The sequence below is a fragment of the Myotis myotis genome, unplaced genomic scaffold (genome assembly GCF_014108235.1).
Source record: "Myotis myotis isolate mMyoMyo1 unplaced genomic scaffold, mMyoMyo1.p scaffold_m19_p_3, whole genome shotgun sequence".
In the NCBI taxonomy this organism is placed as follows: domain Eukaryota; kingdom Metazoa; phylum Chordata; class Mammalia; order Chiroptera; family Vespertilionidae; genus Myotis; species Myotis myotis.
Genome location: NW_023416335.1, coordinates 78,598,279 through 78,623,036, shown reverse-complemented (window position 1 = coordinate 78,623,036; position 24,758 = coordinate 78,598,279). Strand labels below are relative to the sequence as shown.

Here is a 24,758-nt window from a genome sequence, read left to right as displayed (position 1 = left end):
AAAAAAACTATGAACAAATTCCCATGCACACTGCACATATCTTATTTTGAAGTAAAAAACCAAAATGGGAACAAATACAATATTTGTATTTGCATGTGGCCCGTGGGCCATAGTTTGAGGACCCCTGATCTAAGTCATTGAAATAATAATAATAATAATAATAATAATAATAATAATAAACTTCCTACAGTAAAACACCATGTTCACATGGCTGGTGGGCTTCACAAAACATTGAAAATATAAATCCAATTTGATAAAAAAAAAGTATATGTGTTAACAATGTTGGTATTAACAAAATGGATTCCACTGAGCCACCCTACAACCAAAAGAGAGATGGGGAAATCATTAAGGAAATCAGCACCTATTTTAAGAAAATTGATGACAACCCTGACACAATAGCATTTGAGCCAATTTCTGGTTGGAATAGTGACAACAAGCTGGGTCCAAGTGCTAGCATGCCTAGGTTAAAGGGATGAAAGTCATCCATAATGATGGCAATGCCAGTGGAACCACACTGCTTGACGCTCTGGATTGCATCCTGCCACCACCTTGTCCAACTGACAAGCCCGTGTGTCTGTCCCTCCAGGATGTCTACAAAATTGGTGATATTAGTTCTGTCCCTGTGGGCCGAGGGGAGACTGGTATTCTCAAACTCGGTATGGTGGTCACCTTTGCTCCAGTCAAAGTTACAACTGAAGTAAAGTGTGTTGAAATGCACCATGAAGCTTTGAGTAAGCGCTTTCTGGAGACAATGTGGGCTTCATATCAAGAATGTATCTGACAAAGGTGTTCATCATGACAACAGGGCTGGTGACAGCAAAAATGATCCACCAATGGAAGCAGCTGGCTTCACAGCTCAGGTGATTATCCTGAGCCATCCAGGCCAAATCAGTGCTGGATATGCACCTGTGTTGAACTGTCACACAGCTCATATTACTTACAAGTTTATTAAGCTAAAGGAGAAGACTGATTATTGTTCTGGGAAAAATCGGGAAGATGACCCTAAGTTTTTGAAATTTGCCGAAACCGGTTTGGCTCAGTGGATAGAGAGTCGGCCTGTGGATTGATCGATGTTTCTCTCTCATCAATGTTTCTAACTCTCTATCTCTCTCCCTTCCTCTCTGTAAAAAATCAATAAAATATGTTTAAAAAAATAAAAGAAAAGAAATTTGTTGATTCTGCCATTGTTGATATGGTTCCTAGCAAGCCCATGTGTGTTGAGAGCCTCCATGACTAGCCTCCTCTTCACCCTTTGGCTGGTCATGATATGAGATAGACAGTTCCTATGATGTCATTAAAGCAATAGACTAGAAGGTACCTGGAGCTGGCAAAGTCACCAAGTCTGCCCAGAAAGCTTAGAGATCTAAATGAATATTATCTCCAACTAGAGGCCCAGTGCACACACTGTGCACAGGTGGGGGTCCCAGGCCTGGATGGCGATCAGGGCCAATTGGGTGGAGGGACTCGGGAGGTTGGCTATGAGAGCACACTGACCACAAGGGGGCAGCTCCTGCGTTGAGCGTTTACCCCCTGGTGGTCAGTGTGCATCATAGCGACTGGTTGACTTGTTGTTCCAGCCGCTTTGGTCGTTTGGTCATAAAGATCGCTTAGGCTTTTATATATATAGATACCTGCCACTCGGGTCTTAATCATTGGTGGATGAACAGTCTTAGAACTCTTTGTCTCGATTGACCACTGAAGTATAATAGTGAAAGACTGGTTAATGATTATAATGCATTAACCAGAAGGAAAGAAGGCCTTTTCTTTTCTTTTCTTTTTTTTTTTTTTTTTTGGACAATTCTTTGTGTGTGTGTTTGTGTGTGTGTGGCAGTTTTAAAGTTATTAGTTTTTTAAATAAGTGTTTTTTAATGGTAACAACTTTACCAAAAATCTGTCACAGAATTTTGAGACCCATTAAAACAAAGTTTAATGAGAGAGAGAAATAGCTAAAAGATGGAATTACCCAGGTGTTCTTTGTCAGATTAATGGGTAAACAAAATGTGGTGCATGCAGCAGATTATTCAATATTCAAAAGGAAGTTTTGAGACATGCTCCAGCCTATATGAACTTTGAGGACATTATGCTAAGTGAAATAAGCCAGACACACAAGGACAAATACTGTATGACTCCATTTATATGAGGTACCTGGAATAGGCAAATTCATAGAAAGTTAAATAGAATGGTGGTTGCCAAGGGTTGGGAGGAAGAGGAAATAAGAAGTTGTCTAACGGGTGTGGAATTTCAATTTTGCCGGATGAAAAGAGTCTGGAGATTGGTTGTACAACAACATGAATGTACTTAACACTTCTGAGCGAGCTGTAAACTTAAAAATGGCTAAGCTGGCAAATGTATGTGTATTTTATCATTAAAAAATAAAAGTTGTACAGATAGATGATGGTGATGGTTGCAAAACAATGTGCATGTAACTACCACTAAAGTAGCATTAAACTAGCATTAAACATAGTAAAATGGTAAAAAAAAAAATTATAGTAAAGAGGGATTTATTTCCAAGACAACTTTTTATCCAAATAGCACAAATGTTGCCACAACTAAACAAAAATTACATGAAAAGAAAAGTTATAAACTAATTTATTCAAAAATACTAATCAAAATATCAATTAATCACATTTATATTAAACATAAACTAAAAACAAATTTTGGCCAAGGTGTATCAATACTAGAATTGAAAAGATGTTTTAACATTATTTAATATTAGAATATTAGTAAAATGTATTGATAAATTGATTACATAAACAGATTTAAAAGAGCTACCCACATGATTCTCTTCATGAATAGAAGATAAGTAATTAAAAGTGATCTAGATAACTAATGATAAATACTTAAAGCAAACTAATGATAGAAAAAGAATTCCTCATCGCACTTCAGAAAACAGTATAGCATAATATAAGCATATACTAGAGGCCTGGTGCACAAAAATTTGTGCACTGGGGGGGGGGGGGGGCGAAGTGCCTCAGCCCAGCCTGTGCCCTCTCGCAGTCTGGGACCCCTCGGGAGATAACGACCTGCTGGCTTAGGCCTGCTCCCGGGTGGCAGAGGGCAGGCCCAATCCCTAGGTGCAGCCCCTGGTCTGGCTCAGAGCAGGGCCGATTGGGGAGTTGGGGCGCCGCCCCCTGTCATGCACAGAGCAGCGTGGATCAGGAGGTTGTGATGCCACCCTCAGTCACGCTCAGGGTAGGGCTGATTGGGGGGTTGGAGCACCACCCCCTGTCACACTCAACCCAGGGTCGATGGGGAGGTTGGGACGCCACCCCCGTCACGCACAGAGCAAGGCCAATCAGGGGGTTGGGGCGCTGCCCCCTGTCACGCATAGAGCAGGGGCAATCAGGGGGTTGGGGAGCTCCCTGCTGTCACTCACAGAGCAGGGCCGATCAGGGGGTTGAGGAGCTCCCCCCTGTCACTCACAGAGTGGGGCCAATAGGGGAGTTGGGGCACCACCCCCTGTCACACACAGAGCAGGGCTGATCATGGGGTTGGGGCGCCGCCACTCTCACACTCAGGACAGGGCCGATGGGTAGGTTATGGCTCTACCCCATCACACACAGAGCAGGGCCGATCAGAGGGCTGGGGCGCCGCACCCTGTCACACACAGAGCCACAGGGCGATCATGGGGTTGGGGAGCTCCCCCTATCAGGCACAGAGCAGGGCTGATCAGGGGGTTGGGGCACCTTCCCCTGTCACAAACAGAGCAGGGCGGATAGGGAGGTTGTGCCTCTGCCCCCTGTCATACACAGAGCCCCAGGGCAATCAGAGGGTTTGGGCACTGCCCCCTGTCACACTGATCCCGGTGCCGGGAGGCATGTTACCCTTTTACTATATAGGATAGAGACCTGGTGCACAGGTTGTGGCCAGCTGGTTTGCCCTGAAGGGTGTCCTGGATCAGGATGGGGTTCCCCACTGGGGTGCCTGGCCAGTCTGGGTGAGGGGCTGAGGGCTGTTTTCAGGCTGGCGAGTGACTGAAGCTCCCAACCACTCCTTTTTTTTCTTTTTTTTTTATTCTGGGCCAGCTTTAGCTTTGAGGCTTGGCTCCAGCTCTTAGGCCTCCGCTGCTGAAAGCAGGTTTCTGGCCTTTGTTTACCTTCTGTATTTGAAACAATGTTGTGATCCTGCTGGCTGAAGCCCCACGGACTAAAGCAGGTTTCTGGGGTTTTGTTTAGCTTCTATATTTGTAACATAGTTCTTAGAGTTGCAGCTCAGAGGACTACAGCGGCAGGTGGGGAACGTTGGAGTCCTCCATCACTGAAGCAAGCAAGCCTCATGTTCACTTTAAGCTGCCTGGCTGCCGGCCGCCATATTGGCCTGCAGTTAATTTGCATATTGCCCAGATTAGCCAATGGGAAGGTTAGCGGTCATATGCTAATTACCATTTTTCTCTTTTATTAGATAGGACTATGTTCTATAGGTAGTACACATATACTATATGTACTACCTATATATATAAACAGGTAATATGCAAATTAGCCAGGCATCATGACCGGCTAGAGGAGGCTGCATCACGACTGCTCAGGAGGAGCTGCACGTGACGATGGGCGGGAGGGGTCTGTGTGCCCCCCCCCCGCCCCGCAGCTCCAGCTGATACACACACACACACACACCAGGGGTGGGGGCATGCTCTGAGTGGCCACGCAGCACAGCTCAGAGCATGCCCCTGGTGGGTGGCGGCAGAGGCCAGAGCGAAGCAGCCCCAGTCCCAGATGCCTGGCAGTGGCTGGAGCAAAATAGCCCAGGTCCTGGGTGCTTGAGGGAAACCAGTGCTGGCAGCCAGGGTAAGGAAGGCCTGTTCTTGCATGAATCTTCCTGCATCGGCCCTCTTGTATACTATATTACTATATGATATATAGTATAAACATGGGCCTGGGGCTGAGATGCTTTGACTCCAATATTGTTCACTGTGTGACCTCAATCCAATCACTGAACTCTCTTTGCCTCCACTGCCACTTGGATATAAAGGAGATAATGGTAAATTATTTCATTGGGTGATTCAGATGATATTAAAGTCAAGCATAAAGCAAGAAAGTCTGCTGTCCTTTCCAATTCAGCATTTTATTGGCTATTCTAGTCCATATAAAAATACTAATATGTTGGCTATGAGGACTGGAAGAAAAAATACAATTCTTTTATTTGTGACTATATGATACTGACATGAAAAATCCAAGGGACTCTACAAAATATCTAATAAAAATATTGACTAAGTTTGCTGAATACAAAATTATCATTCCAAAGCAGTGGTGCTCCTAGACAAAAGCAGCAATTAGAAAATATAGTTAAAAATAGCTCAGTTGAGCCCTAACCAGTTTGGCTCAGTGGATAGAGCGTCGACCTGCGGACTGAAAGGTCTCAGGTTCGATTCCCGTCAAAGGCATGTACCTTGGTTGTGGGCACATCCCCAGTAGGGAGTGTGCAGGAGGCAGCTGATTGATGTTTCTCTCTCATCGATGTTTCTAACTCTCTATCCCTCTCCCTTCCTCTCTGTAAAAAATAAATAAAATACATTTTTTTAAAAATAGCTCAGTTAATACCTACTAAACCTATCAATTATAGAGAAAAAAATATAACAAAAATATGCAAAACTATATGGAGAAAATTTTAAAACTTATTCAATGGCATAAAATTAGACTTTTTAAAATTGTGAGATATGCCATGTTCATATAAGATTTACCATAAAGCTAGACTTAAATGAACATATGAATTTCTAGACAATATTAAAGAATATGAGTAGGATACATAAGTGGGAACTTATTGTGTGACACAGGTGGCAATACTAAGTGTGGAAAAAAAAGCTGGACAATACATAAGCCACTTGAAGGAAAACAATAAATTTGTATTTCTTTTTTCTTAAGGACCTTTGCAAATCAATACAAAGATGATAACCAATGGAAAAATCAACAATGAATATAAAAGAACAATTCACAGGAAAGAAGCATAAAGGTCAATGCACACTGAAATGTCTAGCCATACCAATTGTCAGCATAATGCAACAAAATAAATATTACATGTAATTTCATGCCCATGATATTGGAAAAAGGTTAAAAATATATAATGCCACATTTTACAATGATATGAGGAAACAGGAACTTGAGAGAGTTTTAGTAAAGAAATGTGCTTATAGTGAGTTTAATATCCTTATAACTTAAAATTTAAAAAGTCCACCTCTAGCTCTCTCCATAGAGAAATTCTTCCAAATATGTAAGTGATATTGCAATAATAGTTTTCTAACAGCAAAAAATGTAAAACAACCTCTCTGTTCCTCAAAAGGGAGTTGACTATTCAAAACCTGGTTTAATTATACATTAGAATAATATGTATAACATGTAAAAGAATGAACTAGATTTAAGTTAACATGGTGTAAATGAATCATATGCAAAATTAAACTGGAAACATAAAATATAATATTTATGCTATTTATAGATAAATATACACCTGGTAAAATTATCAAAATATACATTAAAACCTTACATACTACATATAAATCATTATATGTGAGGAGAACTTGAGAGGCAAAAGATGAAAGAGTGGGTCTTAAACTGTAAAGTTTTATTTATTTCTTAACATAATAACCAGAAGGAAATATTACAACATATTAACACCTATAAATAGGTTATAAGAAACTTTTTTAATGTTTGTAATCTTTTATACTATTTAAAGATTATAAACTTATATAGAGCCTAGGCCAGAGAGAAAAGTTATACTTTTAGCAGTTTCTAAAGTATAGAAAAGAAGTCACACTATTTGCTTTTTTCCCCCCTAAAATTCCTCTTTATGCATAGTTATTCTAATGAATCAGAGTAAGTTACTAAGTAATTTACAATCATCAGTGAAACATTTCTACAATGTTCAGCACAGGTGTTTGCACAAATTAATATCCTGTAAATATTTTGTATAATAATTGTGGTGATTTATAACTTTAAGTTATTTCATATTTCTTTGGCAATGTAGAGTTTGACTGTAGATAACCCCTTTCCAAATAAAATGATATAAAGTCTGAGTCAGATACCTTTCAAATTTCTATTGAATGGGAGTTGAATGAACTGGCTCTAAGAATGTGGAAACTCAAGGGCCATGCTGGTAGCTCACAAGACCATTTAATGCTGCCAAAGACTGAATTCTTGTGATGACAGTTATTTCAAAAATCTTTGGATGCATTTCCTAGGCCCACCTTTGATACATACACATGACTAAAAGCCAAAAGAAAATTATTACTCTATTATATCTTACAAACTCTCCATAGTTTGAGTATTTTCCTCCAAAATAATCAATTTCAATGTTATAACTGCAAGACAGAAGTAAGAAAACCACAGCACACTTATTCTTTGCACCTGCCTCTCCAATACATTTTCTGGAATGACAGTCAAATCAAAGATCTATTTTAAAAGTTAACATTTCTCCTCTTTTGAATGCTCATGAACTGTGTATAGAAATATTTTTTCCATAATGGAATTTGCAATGATGTAAAGAATTAAGGTTTAAAAATAACTACATTTCAACCAGGCAACAGATATGGACAATTCATACACCTTGGAAAGAGCATTCTACTTGTTAATTTACCCAAATAGCATATCTGTAGATGAAAGATTTATTAAAGAATGATTGAGATATAGGTTTTCTTCAAAATAATGTGAATTTCTCTATATTAGGAGAGCATTTTGTAAAGTAGCACAAAGGACAAGAATTTGATGACTGCAAATATAAAGACTGTGCTGTTGATGAAAATCAATCATGAGAGAACACAATATTTATATAAAAACTTGATAACAAAGATGCAACTACAGCAACTGTCCTGTGATTATGAAGTGAAGAGATTATAAGCCACAACATAATGAATGCCTTGTTTCCAATCAGCTTTTATGAACAAACAATGAGGGATCCATCATTCAAAATTAACAAAAAATCACAGTGCAATGATGATTTAATTAAAACAGGCAAGGTAGAACAAATGAATGTCATACATAAAATAATATGCTAGCAAAGTGTTTTGAAATAAGAATCTTGAATCAGAATTCATATATAAATCCAATATTATTTCTCAAGATAATAAATTAAAACCATGATGTTCTTACAATTATTATGACAAATTTCACATTTAAATTAGAATGAAAACAATGTCTGTATTGTAAAAATAATTTTGACTTGAATGAACAGTGGCACAAATATGCAGCAGAATATATTTTCAGAGGCTTTACCATATTTTATATGAGTTATTCATATAAAATATTCATTGAGTTGGTTTTCTAACATGATAAACTTAGTTGATACATTTTCAGAAAAATAACACAATTATTAGATCATGAGAAGTTTTCATACACACATAATAAAGCTGATTATTGATGCATAACCTAGAATTTTATGTTTCAACTATTTCTATATCATTTTAGAGATACTTGCTTTTATCTTTTATTGGAATTTCATTTTGGGTCTAGTATTTTAGAATGTGATACAAATTTTTTAAAAAAATCCTCACCCAAGGATATGTTTTCATTGATTTTGAGAGAGAAAGAACAGGAGAGGGAGAGGGAGGGGGAGAAAGAAAGATCGAAAGAGAGAAAAACAGAAACATTGATCGGTTGCCTCCCATACTCCTCTGACTGGGGATCAAACCTGCAGCCAAGGTACGTGCCCTGACCTGGTTTCAAACCTACAACCTCTTGGTGTACAGGCCAATGTTTCAACCAACTGAGGCACATAGCTAGGGCTGTGATATAAATTTCAATCTTCAATAGCAATTTAAAATTATATAAAACATGAAGTAATTTTAAAAATCTGTATTTTGGTAAAAAAAATATATTTTTTGAATCAGGCTTATTGTTTAAGTTGTTACAAGGTCCCAACATCTTATCATAAAATATTTCTAAATGTATATGTAATGCTTTCAATAACAATGTAACATAAGACTAAAATAAAATGTTCATTTCATTTATCTTAATAAATATGTGTTCTCACTATATTCTATACTAGAGGCCTGGTGCATGAAGTTCTTGCACAGGAGGGGCGGGTCCCTCAGCCCGGTCTACACTCTCCTCAATCTGGGACCCCTCAGGACTGCTGGCTCCTAACCGCTCACCTGCCTGCTGGCCTGATCCCCCTAACTGCTCTCCCCTGCCGGCCTGATCGCCTCTAACCACCTCTCTCTCAGTCCCGCCACTGTGGCTTTGTCCGGAAGGACGTCTGGAAGGTCATCGGAAGATGTTCAGTCTAATTAGCATATTACCCTTTTATTAGCATAGATTATTTTTGTTGTTTTTCATTTAATTTTTATTGCTGACATAAAATAATGGCAAACTATGAATAAACATAAATATGCGGATTCTAAATAAAATTTTAAGGGTCAAATTTGACTCAGAGAGTTAAATTTTTTTAGGTATATGGGGTAATTTTGAACAAGGTATATATAAGACATTTTTAGAAGGTTGTTATCCTTAAGCAATCTAAAAATTCATATGTGTATGCTTTTGTCTTTAGTGGTCATTTTGTGTTGTCTTTGTTAAGATTTGAGATACAATTTCTAAAAACATATAAATAGAGGAAACTGGAAAGAGCCTTTGCTTAAAGTGATCACTAGCATGCACCACACTTAGTTTCAGTGAACTGCCTGTTCTTTACTGAGAGACTCCTCCCTTTGAAGTCAAAGCTTGCTCTTTGCAAATATTCAGGGCATGAGAATGAAATCTGGTCTGAAAACTGGAAGATAAATGACCAGCTAAAAGGAATACCCTTTATTAAGTTGGTATACATAAAAGAAGACAGAGCTTCTAGGCTCCGATAAAATTACATTTCAAAGGGATGGAGAAATATACAGATAAGACTCAAAGAAGTGGAGTTTGAGTAGAGTAGTGTGGCTCAGAAAGTCAGTTTCCACTTCCAATTCAGACAGTGATGTGTTTTCATTTCACTTCCTCTCCTCTGAGCCACATATTGCTCTTTTGTGGATCTGTAGATACTAGTACATGAAGTGCTATATTATAGCTCTTTCTCCTCTCCAATACAACATTCATCATTATGCTTTGTCCTAATTCTGTATTCTTGCCCATAACAAGATTTGAATCCTTTAGATTCCACCCTCCCTCTGAGATTTGTCAGTCTGTTGGGTATTTTCATCTCTCTGGATCTGTTTTGTTCATCAATTTATTTTATTTTATTCATTAGATTCCACATATGAGTGAGATCATGTGATACTTTTTCTCTCACTGGCTTATTGCACTTAGCATAATACTCTCCAGCTCCCTCGATGGTGTCTCAAATGGTAAGAGATCCTTCTTTTTACAGCTGCATAGTAGTCAATGGTGTTAATGTATCACAGATTTTTTACCCACTCATCTACTGATGGGCACTTGGGCTGTTTCCAGATGTTAGCTATTGTAAATTGTGCTGCTATAAACATAGGCATAACACAGTTCTTTCTGACTGAAGTTCTGGATTTCTTAAGATATATTCCCAGAAGTGGAATCACTGAGTAAATTGGGAGTTCATTTTTTAAGTTTTGAAGAAACTCTATACTATCAAACTGTTTTTCATAGTGGCTGCACCAGTCTGCATTCCTGCCAGCAGTGTACTAGGGTTCCCTTTTCTCCACATCCTCACCAGCAATTGTTTGTTGATTTGTTGATGGTATCCATTCTGACATGTGTGAGGTAATGCTTCATTATGGTTTTAATTTGCATCTATCTGATTATTAGTGACTTTGAGTATTTTTATATGTCTCGTAGGGATCTATATCTCCCATTTGGAGAAGTGTCTATTTAAGTCCTTTGCCCATATGTTTTTAATCCTCACCCTAGGATCTTTTTTCCATTGATTTCTAGAGAGAATGGAAGGAAGGGAAGAGGGAGGGAGAGAGAGAGAGAGAGAGATCAACATGAGAGAGACACATCTATTGGTTGCCTCCCACATGCACCCCTTACCTGGCCTGGGGAACCTGCAACCGAGGTACATTCCCTTGAACAGGAATCAAATCCACCACCAATGCTCTAACAAGCCCCCTACAATGCTGTGCCAAGCTGGCCACAGCCTTTGCCCATTTTTTTTTAATTGGGTTGTTTTCCTTTTGTTAAGTTGTATGGGTTTTTTATATATTTAGAAATTAACTCCTTATTAGATGTATCATTGGCAAATATGTTCTACCATAGAGTGGGCGCTATTTCATTTTGTTGATGGTTTCTTTTGCTGTGAAGTTTTCATTTTGATACAGTCCCATTTGCTTATTTTCTCCTTAGTTTCCCTTTCCTTAGGAGAATATATTGGCAAACATATTATCTGAGATTATGCTGCCTATGGTTTCTTCTAGGATTTTTATGGTTTCATGACTTACCTTTAAGTCTTTTACCCATTTTGAGTTTATTCTTGTGTATGGTGCAAGTTCATGTTCTAGTTTCATTTTTTTGCAGGTACCTGCCCAATTTTCCCAGCACCCTTTATTGAAAAGACTATCTCTACATTGTATGCTCTTGCTTCATTTGTCAAATATTAATTGAGAGTAATGGCTTGGGTCAATTTCCGATTTTCTGTTCTGTTCCATCAATCTATATGCCTGTTCTTATACCAGTACCAGACTCTTTAGATTATAGTGGCTGTGTGGTATAACTTGATATCTGGTTTTATGATCCCTCCAACTTTGTTCTTTTTCAAGATTGCTGCAGCTATTTGGGGTCTTTTTTGGTTCCATATAAATTTTTGGAGTATTTGTTCTTAATCTGTGAAATATGCCCTTGGTATTATGCTAGGGATTACATTGAATTGATGTTAATACTACCAATCCATGAACATGGAATATTGTTGCACTTGTTTATATCTTCCTCTATCTATTTTTGCAATGTCCTGTAGTTTTCTGAGTACAGGTCTTTTACCTCCTTGGTTAAGTCTATACCTAAATATCTTAACTTATTTTTTGTTGCAGTGGTAAATGTAACTTTTGTTTGTTTGTTTTTTGTTGTTTTTTTTCTGAAAGTTCATTATTGGTATATAAAAATGCCATCAATTTCTGGGTGTTAATTTTGTATTTTGCTACATTGCTGAATTCATTCATTAAATCTAGTAGTTTTTTTGTTTGTTTTTTTGGTAGACTCTTTAAGGCTTTCAATGTAGAATATAATGCCATCTGTGAATAAGGACACGTTTACTTCTTCCTTCCCTGTTAGGATGCCTTTTATTTTATCTTCTGATCACTGTGGCTAGAACTTTCATTACTATGTTGAATAAGAGTAGGGAAAGCAGGCATCCCTGTGTTGTGCCTGTTCATACGGAAAATGGTTTTAGTTTTTGCCCATTGAATATGATGTTCACTGTAGGTTTGTCATATATGACCTTTATTTTCTTGAGGTATGATCCTTCTATTCCCACATTGCTGAGAGTTTCATTAAAAATAGATGCTAAATTTTGTTTAAAGTGTTTTCTGCATCTATTGATCTAATCATGTGATTTTTGTCTTTCAATTTGTTTATGTGATATCACATTTATTGATTTGTGAATATTGTACCAGCCTTACATCCTGGAATAAAACCATGGTGTATGATCTTTTTAATATATTATTGGATTTGATTTGCTAATATTTTGTTGAGGGTTTTACATCTATGTTCATTAGGGATATTGGCCTGTAATTCTCTTTTGCTGTAGTGCCTTTATCTGGTTTTGGAATTAGTATAATGATTGCCTGGTAAAAAGAGCTCAAAAGTGTTCCTTCCTCTTGGGATATTCTTGGTATACTTTTAAGGAGGATAGGTGTTAGCTCTTTGAATATTTGGTAAAACATCCCATGTTAACCCTTCTGGATCAGAGTTTTTATTTTCTGGCAATTTTTATTACTGCTTCAATTTCATCAGTTGTTATTGGTCAATTCAGGTTTTATTCTTCCTGATTCAGTTTTCAAGATTGTATTTTTTCTAAGGATTTGTCTATTTTGTTGGCATATAATTGTTCATAGTGTTTGCTTACAATTCTTGTATTTATGTGGTATCAGTTGTTACTTGTCCGCTTTAATTTCTGACACTGAGAATTAATGTAATTTGAAAAAAATTAAATTTCCAAATACTATTGACAAATGTCTTTCTCTAGAAATTTGCTTAAGGGTATCATACTTCCAAAAATTATGTGTGTTAAATCATCATATCTATATCCACTCTGTCTTCCCACTGTTTGTTCTTTTAGGTTCTGGGAGACCAAAAATAAATACTGTTTAATAACATGTGGAGGCAAGATTATTATTTTGTCCACTTCATTCAAAGTAATATACTAAAGTATCATACCATGCAGGATAGCATGTGATGCGATACAGTGGCATGTGATGTGACACAATGTGATAAAACACACACACAAAAATACCCAAGAAGGTGAGGAATAAGTGTCTAGTATTTTTTTATTGGTACCGACTCTTGATTTCTGAGTCTTGGGCAAAGGGAGAGTAGAGGGACAACTTTTCCAGCTTTCATGATATAAACATGAATAAAATTTTTAGTTTTTCTTAATCAAATTCTAATGACTCTGACAATTTGACAATTTTAGTTTTTGTCAGTATTTTCAGTTGTGTCATTTTCAGCATTTTTAATGATATTTTGGAAGAGGGAGAGCAATGTGCATTTTGAGCAAGTAGCCAAAGCTATAATAAACTTAAAATTCACAGCAGCTTCTGGGTTTAATCAATTTAACTGTCAAGCTCATGAAATTGTCATTTCCCTATATTCTCCTTCCTTTGAAAAGATTATCTCCTTAGTATGTATTTCTTACTTGGTGAGATGTTTTACAAACATTATCTCATGTGATTATCACAAAAATGTTGTAGAGTATGCATTATTATTGTTTTCATTTTTATAGAATAGGAAACAGCCTCTGAAAATATTTTTTCTCCTGTAAATTCTAAATCTAAACTCCATGCTTCCTCTATAGTGATATGCTAATAAAAAGAAAATTTTATTTGAAATAATAATGCACATAGGTAACAATGTGGAGTCATTAACAAAGAATATAATTTTAGGAAAATTAGTCTTACTATTTAGTGTTACACTTATTTGGAAAGGACTAATGATCTGCAAATATTGGTAATGGTTCAATACATTGAATTTTCATAAATAAATCTAAATGATTAGACATAGGAATATTATAAAGCTATATCTAGTAATGTGCCAATTGAATGCACAGAAAAAAGTTAGAATTTGATTTTAGACCTCTATATTCTTCCAATTCTTTAAAATTTTTTCCTGAGCAAATTATCACTGTAACACTTAATTTTTGAATGTCCTCCCTAGAAAAACTATTTGGTAAAAATATGCTTTGGATTATCCAAACCTAAAATATATATGCTTAAAAAAATGCTTCATGGAAATGTAATAGAAATGGTATGGCCTTTTCAATAAAAAATGCTGAGTTAATTAAATACATAGATACAAAAATATGTTCACAATAGTATTGTCAGTAATAGCTTAAATTGGAAATTAACAAAAGTCTATTAGCAATAGCAAGGATAAATGAATTGTGATATAATAGCTTAGTAGAATATTGTACAGAACTGAGAAATAATTAATGAGCTATCCAGCTAAGAAACATGGATGAAGCTTACAAACATAATGTTAAACACAAGAACCTAGAAATAAAAGAATGCATGATACCATGTATATCTAGAACAAAAGATGCAAAACTAATTTATGGTGTTAGGAGTCAGGAAAATAATTTCCATTTAGGGGTGGGGGTGTTAATGTTTGTAAAGGGCACAAGGTGAACTTCTGGATAGAGGTTCTTAATCTGGGTACTGGTTACACAGTTTTCACAGTTTTGGAAAATCCACTGAAGAGTACTTGGTAATATGTGAACTTTTCTGAATCCATGTTATACTTCAATGAAAACCTCTAACAACCAACCTTTAATATGAAAGTTGACTGGAAGTTAAAAGTTTCTATATTTCATAGGAAAGAAAATAATGCAAAATGCTTTGAAATGTACTTGATATATTTGTTATACTCTGTGGATATATACTACTGCATTTGGTGGCCTCTGAGATTCTACCACAGGGAAGACTGTAAGAGAATTCTAGAATTGAGAAAGATCATGAAATGCTCTATTTCAGACTCATGATTTTGAGACCACTATCTATTTTTGTTGTTAAATAATAACTGTTCAACAATTAGACCTCAGAGGTGTCAAACAAATTACACAGATGATGAGGTAGTGTGTCAACCTATTGGAGACTCCAGGAGCCCCACCCACCTCACACTGTGTGATTCTGTTTGATTCAATGTAGAAACACCATTTAAATTTAGTCCCAGTGCTAAATATGGTCCAGTGTCATTGAAGACCATTTAACTTCTTAAAGTATTGGAGTGTTTCCAAGGATTTATTATGTACTGATGAGGAGACTTAACATATCTATACCTAAAACTACCATCATGCCAATATAGTATGATATTCAAGGCTCTCTAAGCTTGAGAAAAGATGTGACACCAAAAGATAATTGTTTTTAGAGTGGAGAGAGTCATCATATAGCAAGCTTACACTGGATAATTTATTGACTTCTTTTATAATATCAACACAAAAGAATAAGATCATGGAACACTAAAAATGTTATGTTAAAAGAGTAAAAGCATCCTACTTCTCAGTCTTGTCAGAGGTGTTTTTTTTAAATTTTATTTTATTATTTAAAGTATTACAAATAGTAGTATATATGTCTCCTTTTTTCCCCCATTAACCTTTCCCTGGCCTCCCCTACCACCCCCCAGCACATGCCCTCACCACCCACCCACCCCCAGTGTCTTGTGTCCATTGGTTATGCTTATATGCATGCATACAAGTCCTTCAGTTGATCTCTTACCTCTCCCTCCCCAACCCTCCCCAGCCTTCCCACTGTAGTTTGACAATCTGTTCAATGTTTCTTTGCCTCTGTATCTATTTTTGTTCATCAGTTTATAATGTTCTTTATATGCCACAAATGAGTGAGATCATGTGTTATTTTCACTGACTGCTTGGGAAGAAGAGCTGAGAAAATGGACAGTTTCTGCCCTACTGAAAATGTGAAACCATTGTTACCAGTATAAAAATACATTGATATGGACAACAGAGCTAGAAACTGGACTTGGCTATTCCAGGAAAGGGCTTGAAAGAAAAAAAAAAAAAAACTCTCTATAAATTCAGTAGAGAAAATATGGTCCAAATGAACAAATAATCCAGTGCAAGAAGTTCTTAAAAGCAAAATTATTTAGACCAAGTGCTGCACAAAGAAAGACTGGAAAGTCCTTTAGGAATTAATTATACAGTAGTGTTATTAAATGACTAGTTTGATTTCTTCAAGTCAATTTTTTAATAATTTTTGCAAAATAATTTTAAAAGCCCATAAGTTCAAAGATTGTGCTTATTAACTCAACAACTAAATTTTTCTAGCTCATGAGTAGATTGCAAAACACCTGAAGCAACAAACAAATTTGGCTAATTTGGGTAATAAAGATTTATTTGAAGACTTGAATCAATTAAATGTGCTACATATTTGTAATGTATTTTCATGTGAAGCTATCAAAAATATTTTTTCAGTAACATTTCCCTTTTTAAATCTACATGCATTTCAAACAAGCAAACTTTATGATTCATTGCATTTTATTCATCAACGCATTGCTTTTTCTAAGAGTTTTTTGTTGGGTTTTTTTTTGTTGGTTTTTTTTTGTTTTGTTTTGGTTTTTTTTGCATATGGAAAATCTTGTGTCTTTCAGACAGGCCTTCTTAAACCTTTTTCCCTCAAGTCAGAAAATTATACCTCAGTAACTAAAGAAACATCTAAGGACTAAAACTTTGCTTTGCAACAGAGAACCAAGAATATTCCATAGAATTGCCAAGGCACATCTTTTTGCACAAACCAAATAGAAGTCACGGAGCAAATCCTTGACAGCTGATCAGTGTATTGGAAAATAATCAACAGCACAGAAAGCAGAAATCATATTGCAAGGCTAGAGTAAAAATAAAAATAAAAACACTGCTTCAAAAGTAAGGATATTGACAGGACATATAATGAAAATTCATCCTAAATGGGATGTGTTCAGTGCAAAAAAAGATGAAAGACAAATAAAATATGATTTATTTCTTGGATTTAGATTTACTCTAGAAAGAAGCAAAGAAAAATTTTATTAATATGTTTTCTTTATTTTTATTATTGACACCATTACAGATGTTCCCATTTTCCCCAGCTCAAAGATTAATTTTGTACTGCAGGTTGAGCTTTGGATCTGAATAGTTTAGGAAAGAGTTGAACAAAAAAAGTATTGTTTTTCTTTCCATTACATTAACATTTACCACATTGTCCACTAACAAAAGACTATTAAACAAGTCAATTGCACTTTAGGTACTATTTCCCTTTAACCCAAGTAATTCTTACGAAAATGTGTATTTTTTGAATAATACATTCTTTTATATTTTAATCTTTTTAAAATATATTTTTATTGATTTTATAAAGGAAGGGAGAGGGAAAGGGAGATAGAAATATCAATGATGAGAGAGAATAATTGATCGGCTGCATCCTGCATGCCCCCCACCAAGGATCAACCCCTCAACCCGGGCATGTGCCCTTGACAGAATCAAAGCCAGCACCCTTCAGTCCGCAGGCTGACATCCATCACTGAGCCAAATTGTCCAACCTGAATAATACATTCTTATCACATTTTATACCATTGCATATAAACTAGATGGCTTAACTTTAGTAAAACCAAATAAATAAAAAAGGTTCATGAAAATTATGGTTAATCACAGCATGATGTAGCAGAAAATTAGAATTTCTGTCAGGAATTTATAGCCATAAATTCTGGATATATTTAATTATTTTCAAATTCAACTACCTTATTTGTAGGATGAGTAACTAGATTATACCAAAGAATAAATAGAACAATGTGTGTGATGGGCCTAGTACAGCGTCATTTCTCAGTAGAAGATTGCTATTACAAAGCATCCTTTAGCCCAGACAGCATGGCTTAGTGGTTGAGTGTTGACCTATGAACCGGGAGGTCACAGTTCAATTCCCAGTCAGGGCATATGCCCAGGTTGCAGGATTGATCCCCAGTGTGGAGCATACAGGAGGCAGCCAATCAATGATTCTCTCTCATCATTGATATTTCTATCTCTTCTTCTCTGAAATCAATAAAAATATACTTAAAAAACCACAAGCATCCTTTAGCCAACTTGAAGATGAATTTCAAACTAGAGAAAGCAGAAGAGATGATCTTTTCAATGTAGTTGGCAGGTTTGAGAGAGAGAGAAAAACAAAACAAAACAAAAAAACTTCCAAGACTTCCCTATGTAAATACATGGTTTGTGCACCAAATAAACCTATGGTCGTCCCTTCATTTAACTAAGATGTGTGAATGAAGTGCCTGGTAAAATGTGATTAGCTACTGTCACAACCAATCAAGGCAGTCTTACAAACTACTCTGCAAACAGTGACACTTTGGCTGCTTCTCCTTTTCTGTTCAGTTTAATTCAGTATACATTTATTGCTGGATATTAAAAGTTTCAAAGGTGAACAGCATACAATCTGTTGCTATTAGACATTCATGTAAAATAAGGACACAGTAAAGGTTGACTTTCAACAAAATTTCAAAGAAATTACTGGAGCAGCAACAAAGAACTCCAAAACTATAGTTTTGGGAGGGAAGATATTAGAGAGGTTAAGACAAGACTGATGGGAAGATGAATAAACAGCCTTAAAGAGTACGCATAGGCCAATCTATCAGAAGAGTGTTGGTGGTACAAGGAACAAAGCCTGAGTAATAAAGAAGCTTGATATTTGGGGACCTGCTAAAAGTCAGATATCCTATCTAATAAAGAGGGAATATGCTAATTGACCCTCATGCTGTTGCAAAGATGGTGACAACCACAGCCGATAAGGAGGGAATATGCTAATTGACTTGCATGCCCTCAAAGATGGCAGCGCCCACAACCAGTAAGGAGGGAATATGCTAATTGACTACCACACCCTCAAAGATGGCAGTGCCCACAGCCACAAGATGGCTGGCAGGGGAGGGCAGTTGTGGACGATCAGGCCAGCAGGGGAGGGTAGTTAGGGGTGACCGGGCTGGCAGGGGAGGGCAGTTGGGGATGATCAGGCCAGCAGGGGAGCAGTTAGGCATCGATCATGCTGGCAACGGAGTGGTTAGAGCAGCCGTGGGCAAACTACGCCCCCCAGGGGATCCGGCCCGTTTGAAATGAATAAAACTAAAAAAAAAAAGACCGTACCCTTTTATGTAATGATGTTTACTTTGAATTTATATTAGTTCACACAAACACTCCATCCATGCTTTTGTTCCGGCCCTCCGGTCCAGTTTAAGAACCCATTGTGGCCCTCGAGTCAAAAAGTTTGCCCACCCCTGGGTTAGAGGGTCATCAGGCTGGCAGGCAGAAGCAGTTAGGGAAAATCAGGTAGGCGAGTGGTTGGGAGCCAGAAGTCCCAAATTGTCCCAGATTGGAGAGGGTGCTGGCTGGGCTGAGGAATACCCCACTCCCAGTGTAGGAATTTCGTGCACTGGGCCTCTAGTATATAGATAATTAATTAGAAAATAAATGGACTAGACTGATGACAGTAGATATACCAAGAAGACAAAATGGCCTAGAGGAAATGAAATGTGGTGACTTAACTTCCTACAATGTCAAAGAGTTATCTAAAGGAAATCTTCACTTTTAAAATGCAGCACAAAACAGTATTGCCCAGAAAACTTATGCCCTGATTCCTTATCATTACAATGAACCAAAGCTGAAATTTGCACTAGAAAGCTGCCTGGGTCCAACTTTTAGAGAGAAGACAACGACTTCAAACATGAAGGGACTGCATTGGTATATTAATAATCACAAAATATACCAGGCAGGGTCTGGTATCAAAATGTTGCATGAAAGGTGGAAGATTAACACAGTATATAAAAATCCGTTCAATTCTGAGGACCATTGATTCCTCACTTGTAAAATAAGAAAACTAAATTATATCTGTAATTCCAATATTTTTGATATAATACGATCTTGTTAAAAATTTACACTAATAAAAGACAAAGATTCTAATTGACCGTACCTTCGCTACACCCTAAGCCATGCCCACCAGCCAATCAGAGCGACTATATGCAAATTAATCCAACCAAGATGGCGGCCGGCAGCCACAGAGCTGGAGCAATCAGGAGGCTTGGTTGCCTGGGCGATGGAGGAAGCCAAGCTTCCCGCCTGACCTGAGCCGGCTGTGACCCCCACAAAAGGCAACAAAGTTTCAATTATAGAAGCTAAATAAATCCCAGATACCTGCTTCCAGCCAGCATCCCCTGGGAGCTTGGGTGTCTGGGGGTTGTGGATAGCCTGCAAACAGCCATTAGGCCCTCACCCAGGCTAGCCACACCCTCATGGGATGAGGGGCCATCCTGGGGGGCTTAGCCAGCCTGAAAACGGCCTTCAGCCCCTCACACAGACTGACCAGGCACCCCAGCAGGACCCCCCACACTGAAGGGGCTGTGGCCAACCTGAAAACAGCCATCAGCCCCTCACCTAGGCTGGCCACACCCTCATGGGGTGAGGGGTCCTGCTGGGGGGCTCGGCCAGCCTGCAAAGAGCCATCAGCCACTCACCCAGACTGGCCAGGCACTCCTATATAATAAAAGGGTAATATGCAAATTGGCCCTAACAGCAGAACAACTGGGAATGACTGGTCACTATGACACACACTGACCACCAGGGGGCAGATGCTTAATGCAGGAGCTGCCCCCTTCTAGTCAGTGCGCTCCCACAGGGGGAGCCCTGCTCAGCCACAAGCCAGGCTGAATGCTTCCAGTACAGCGGTGGTGGGGGGAGCCTCTCCCTCTTCCTCAGCAGCACTAAGGATGTCCAACTGTAGCTTAGGCCTTCTCCCTGCTGGCAAGTGGACATCCCTTGAGGGCTCCCGGGCTGCCAGAAAAATGTCTGCCAGCTTAGGCCTGATCCCCCAGGGAGCGGGCCTAAGCCAGCAGATGGTCATCCCCCGAGGGGTCCCAGACTGCGAGAGGGCACAGGCTGGGCTGAGGAACCCCCCGAGTGCACAAATTTTTGTGCACTGGGCCTCTAGTATATAACATAATTAGTTTAATTAGTGTTCTTGTAATTTTGGAGTACAAAAATAACATATACTGTACTGGTGAAGTTTAATTAATCATAAATTTAAAATCGTGAATTGTTTCCTAGGGCTGCCATAACAAATTATCAGTAACTTAATGTCTTAAAACAACGAAAATGTATTCTCTCCCAGCTGTGAAGACCAAAATCTGCAGTCAAGGTGTTGACAGGTGTGTACTTCTCTAATGGAGAATCCTAGCTTTTGTCTTTCAGTATTTGGTAGCTTCAGGGCTACCTTGACTTGGGATGCTTAACTCCAATCTCTGCTTCCATTTTGATAAGGTCTTCTCCTCATATAAGGACATTAATCATTTGGGTTTAGGGCCCAAGCTAAACCAGGGTGAATTCATTTCAAGATCCTTGTCTTAATTACATCTACAAAGACCTTTATTCCAAATAAGGCCACATTCTGAGATTCTAGCTAAACACTTTTTTACTTTTTCTTTTTTGAGGACCATTATTCAGCCCACTACAATCACCAATAAATTATTGGGTGATGTTCTTATTTTTTGCATCTTGTTATGAAATAATAGCTGTATCAGACCATCTGTCCAGCTAAGAAATCTGAACCTTGGATAAAATAGCAAAAACCCTAGATAAAAATTTTTAAAAAATCAACTGCAAGAGAAAAATGCCTGTAGAGGCTAGGACTTTAGGGAGGACAAGTTATAGGGAAAAGTAGGAACCTCTTGAAAGGAGCCAGATGCTTTACCGCTTAGTGTCTAATCCATTCACCAACATCACAGGCTAAAATACCAGACAGAAACTCCTGGCTTAGAGCATTTGACAATCTCATAGGATCAGGGAGACAAATGTAGAATGCAGGGTGATCAACATAGTCATGATTTCAGTGACTAAGATTATTGAGAAAAGGAAGCAACAGAGGACTTAACTTATGGCAATTTTTTTCTCAAAGTATTCATAGTTTGATAAATTCTGGCAGATTATAGGAAATAAGAACAAACAAACCATTGGCTGAGAGTTTGAGAAAGTAAGTAATGATTTGACAATTGAATAGCACTGAAGAAACAAACAAAATAAAACAAAAAAAAATGGAACTCAAGAATCCAACCATAAAGAGGAATCCTGCTAAATATCCCAGACATTTACTGAGATCCCTGAAGGGCTATATCCTAGAAATAGTATCAAGCAAATAATTAGGCAATATACTTTAAATTTGTTCAATTCATGATTAAATCAAAGTGATAATCCTGGCCTCTAGTTGTTTCCAAGAAGAAAATTAAATAGCAAATAAAGATAACAAATAAACAAACAAATCAAACCTGAGAAACAGACCCATTGATAATCAATTTATTAGAGTTACCAAAAAAGGACAGTAAAGTAACTGATAAATGTTTCCAAAAATTGATGACAAGATGGAGAATTCCAATAAAGAACTGGCATTTGTGAAAACAAATTTAATGAAAATTTGGGACCTGAAAACTACAATAGCTGCAATTAAGAAAATAGTAAGTACATTAAATAGTGCATTTGACACAGCTAAAGAAGATATTGGTGGAGAAAATAAAGCCCGTAGAAAGTGTCTCAATAGAAGAATAGTACTTAAAAAAGATAATTTGGCTTATATTTGTAAATGGCTTTGTTGAGTTATAATTCACACATTATTAACATTTCCCATTTTAAGTGTATAATATAATATAAATATAATATAATATAATAATATAAATAAAATACATTTGTTGTGATGACTAATGATTTATTATATATGTGCTCATTGCCATGTAGGTGAAATATTTATTTAAGTCTTTAGCCTTCTTTTTTATTATTTTTAGTCTTACTATTGAGTTATAAGAATTCTTTATATATTCCAGATACCATTCCTTTATTAGATGTGTGTGCAAATTATTTTTTTCTAGTCTGTGTTTTGTCTTCCATTTTAGTAATAGTGTCTTTCAAAAAGTAAAATGTTTTAATTTTGATTATGTCTAATTTCTCAATGTTTTTATCTTTTTCTTAATAGAGTATGTTTTTGGAGCCACATCAAAACATCTTTTTTTAACCCATCATCACATAATTTTTTTTCCTTTGTTTTCTTTTAGACTCTTTATAGTTTAAGTTCTTACGTTTACAGCTGTCTTAAAATTATAACCTTTGTTAGTGTACTTTTTGTTTCTAAATAACCACATAAGAATGAATTTAAGCTGCAGGGACTGTTTCACAATATATTGTGTTTGGGTAGGTTTTACTCTACTAATTAAAATCCAAATTAGAGGCACTGATCAATTTGTTAATAACTTTTAACACATTTAAAAATGTGTTTTTATTGATTTCAGGAAGAAGAAGGGAAAAGGGGAGAGAAATAAAATCACCAATGATGAGAGAGAAGCATTGATAGGCTGCCTCCTGCACTCCACCTGATGGGGACTGAGCCCACAACCCAGGCATGTGCCCTTACTAGGAATTGAACTGTAGCCTCCTGGGTTCATGGGTTGATGCTCAACCACCAAGCCACACCAGCCGGGTAAATATGTTTGTTTTTAGTATTTTTAAATATGGAGTTATCTTGATATGATATGTTAAACTTTTGAACAAGAAAGTGTAAATCATATATCTAGTGAGTGTCTTGATAAAATAGTTTCCTATGTTTATTATAATTTTAATGTTTGATGTTTACTAGTGTTACTTCTCCTTCATTTATTGAATCTATTCATAGGTTAAATTTTTATTAAACCACGTATAACAATTTATAATAATAGCACCAGTTTAAAAAGCAATAATGAATAGGTGGAACTACATCAAACTAAAAATGTTCAGCAAACACAGCAAAGGAAATAACAAAATGAAAAGGCAAACTACAGAATGGAAGAAAATACCTCCATATTACATATATGCTAAGTGGTTAATATCTAAAATGTTAAAAGGGCTCATATAACTCAATAGCAAAACAGAACAACAAAAAAACAAACAACCCAATTTAAAAATTGGGCAGAGGAATGTCCAAAGAAGACATACAAATAGCCAGCAGGTATATAAAAAAGTGCTCAGCATCACTTACTAGCCATGAAGGAAATGCAAATCAAAACCACTGTAAGAAATCACCTCAGAACTGTTGGAATAGCTCTCATGAAAAAAAAAAAACACAAGCAATCACAAGTGTTGTTCAGGAAGTGCAGGAGAGGGAATCCTTGAGCACTGTTAGAAAGAATATAGGTTGGTATAGTCATATGGAAAAAAACTATGGAGATTCCTCTAAAAATTAAAAAAAAAGAAACTACCATATGATCCAGCAATCCCAATTCTGGATATATATCCAAAGAAAATGAAACCAAGATCTCCAAGAGATACTTGGACTCTCATCCATCCATCCATCCATCCATCCATCCATCCATCCATCCATCCATCCATCCATCCATCCATGTTCATTCCAGCATTATTTATAACAGCCAAGATGTGTAAACAACCTAAGTGTCCATCTATGTAGCTCTGTATGACTGAATAAAGATGATGTTTATATATCTATATATGTGGAATATTATTTTGCTGAGAAAAAGAAAGAAATCCTGCCTTTTTATGATAGCACGGATTATGAATGAACCTTGAGGGTATTATTATAATGCTGAGTGAAATAAGTGAGACAGAAAAAGACAAATAATGTGTGATATCATTTATATGTGGAATCTAAAAAAGCTGAACTCATAGAAACAGAGAGTAGA

The 24,758-nt window shown here is 36.9% G+C and overlaps 1 pseudogene; it reads left to right on the top strand.

The window, feature by feature from the left end:
* Positions 1 to 287: 287 nt before the first annotated feature.
* LOC118649514 lies at positions 288 to 1,371 on the top strand (annotated as a pseudogene).
* Positions 1,372 to 24,758: the final 23,387 nt, after the last annotated feature.